The 2,657-nt window shown below is 40.9% G+C and overlaps 1 pseudogene; it reads right to left on the reverse strand.

Annotated features, from left to right (window-relative positions):
• Nucleotides 1-1,348: 1,348 nt before the first annotated feature.
• Nucleotides 1,349-2,205, reverse strand: LOC149257019 (putative sugar phosphate/phosphate translocator At1g12500 pseudogene; annotated as a pseudogene).
• Between the last annotated feature and the right edge of the window lie 452 nt (nucleotides 2,206-2,657).

The raw sequence follows: 2,657 nt of genomic DNA on the forward strand, positions 1-2,657 counted from the left end.
GCAAAGAAAGTGTTTTTGTTGGCAGCAAGGTTACATTGGTCCCAGCTCATGATTCCACTGAAGGGGAGGTGAGATCCAAAGTACTTGGTAGCCTTTTTCTGAATATATTCCCTGTGATTAACCTATCAAGCAAATCTGAACATTAACAACCTTTTCTAATAATCAAAAGCAACCTAAACAACAACACAATATTTAAATCTAAAGAGCAGATTTTATTATGAAAATGCAGCAAAGACACATAAATATAAACAAGGGAGGTACTGGGCGCTTGAGATGGGCCCAACCCCAAGAGCTACAGCCTCCCATGAACGATTTAGAGCTAGTGCAAAGCTGGATCCATCTTTATTAATCAAGAAATGAAAAGTACATCAAAACTGTCCATAAGGAGAGCTTGAGAATGAGCTGAAAGCAAAGCTAATCCATGGCCTAAAAATCGAACTACAAGCTAGCTAACTAATGGCTAAAACAAAATGACTAACTAGCTACAAAAATGACTACCAACTAGCTAACCAAAATGAGGCCCCAAGCCTTCTTATTTATACAATTTGAGGACCCAACAGTCCTCCTAAAAGTTAGGGACTTGGCTACCCAAGACTTGGAGTTAACAGCAGTCCAACTTGACTTGCTTGGCTGCCCTTGTGCTCATTAATTTGGTGGCCTTTGAACTCCGAGCTGATGGTGGAGAATTCGAGGTAAGGGTCCATAAATGAGGGGGACACCTTCCTACAAATCCTCTAGCTTGTTCTCCCACGAATTTGGCTGCCAAGTGCTCATTAAGACCTTCAATTTTGTCTCCAAGTTGACCAACAAGGCTACACAAAGCACCCATTAGACTTGTTGGCATAATGACTAACCAAATTCACTCTATTAACATAAAAATAATCAAAAACATGCAATAAACAAATGAGAATGGTGGACTAAGCCAAATTAGGAGGTTGAATGAGCCCAAATAATTGTACATTTTTGGGGCTCATCATCACCCCCCTACTGAAAGTGTTGCTCATCCTCTGAGCAACCGAATCTCTCCCCTTGTCTTTGATGGCCCTGGTGACGTCCTTGGCTAGCATCTCGGCCGATTTCTCCTTTGGCTTCCCTCTTTTCAAACTTTCCTGTAGAAACTGTTCTGTCTTCCTGTAGAAACAGACTCTGTCTTCCTGTAGAAACAGACTCTGTCTTCCTGTAGAAACCGACCTGTAGCCGAGTTTTGGCTTTCTTGGCTGGGGCGCCTTCTCCTTGACCTGTGCTGTGGCAGCCTTCATCTTCTCCTCCTTTCTGCTCTTCTTCCTCACGGCCTGCTGCTTTTCCTGTTGAATTCTCAGCCTTGTTATGAGTGTGCAAGTACATGCAATCATATGGAAGAAATGGTGGCCTTGGCATTTCCTAAAACCTGCAACGTGAGGGCACTCGTATGTTTTGTAACAAGGAAGTTGGTTAAATTCACAAAATAAGCCATGGTCATGTTTCCAAGCAACAGGAATATGATAAAGGTGTTTTCTATGGCTTTTTTTTTTAATAGCAATCGCTACTACATTACCTTCCTCAAAAAGAGTAATAGGAAGCAATAGCAGCGCAGCAATTGGTGCCATGCACATGAGCAAATTCATAGAGTGAAGCTTCTCTGCCTCAGAGGTAAGCAGGAGCCCCTGAACAACTGATTTCAATGCTCTGGCAGCCGTTGATCCTAGGCAAACCAAAAAGCCAAAAAAGGTGGAATAATGGCTCACTGTTGCTTGCAATAACAATGCCAAATACCACAGGCACCAAGGCCATATAAACCACAGAAGACTCCCTCTTACATGTTTTTATAAATGAAAAATATTGCTGTGAAGAAGGGAGTTGTTGCCCCAATAGCTTGATTGAAGGAGACTGGCAAATAGCGTAGAGAAATATTGCCACAAACAACCAAGAAGGAGGAAATGAAGCTCAGTGCCAATCTCTCAAGAAACTGTCTCCTGAAGATGATGAACTGCATTGGTACAATCTCTAACCATGAAATTGCCAGAAAACCATAAAATGAACAGGCACACATGTGCAACATTGTGAGGAATATTGGGTATCTGCATCCAAAAAACTAAGTAGGCATTTGTTAAGCAATAGCACACCAATATTGGAAGAGTACCAAGCTGCAATAATGAGAGTTGTTGTAATAGTCTGGGACGCAGGAAATGCACCATATTTTTCTTCTCCTGTTCTCGATTTAGACATCTTCCAAACTAGCTTGGATCTGCGACATAATCCCTTTACAATCCTGGATCATTTGCATAAAATTCTGATATGATACCTTACTCTGTTTTAACAATTATGTTCATGCATGCAAAAGACCCTAACCACGTTTTTTTTCTTCTATTCTCTTCTTTTTTCTTTGGCAGAAAGAGATCTGAAGGATATTAAGAATTCTTCAGCTATCTGGTTATGAGAGGAAGAGTTTGCTTCTACAGAGAGAGGACAGAGACCAAGTTTTCTTCTCAGGGAAAATTTAGATATGAAAATTTTAAAAGTTACATCCATAGGCTGGCTCTCACAGCTACATATGCCTTCTTTATAAGAGAATTTTAGACCAGAAACGTGGAGAGATGCAAAAAACTGAGAAATTCCATGCAACACACAATCATACTGCTATTTTTGACTTACAGGCAAACTGGTCTCTAATTCTCCTG

This window comes from Pinus tabuliformis, chromosome 6 (genome assembly GCF_031772625.1).
Source record: "Pinus tabuliformis cultivar Carrire ecotype Pingquan chromosome 6, CPIR1, whole genome shotgun sequence".
NCBI lineage: Eukaryota > Viridiplantae > Streptophyta > Pinopsida > Pinales > Pinaceae > Pinus > Pinus tabuliformis.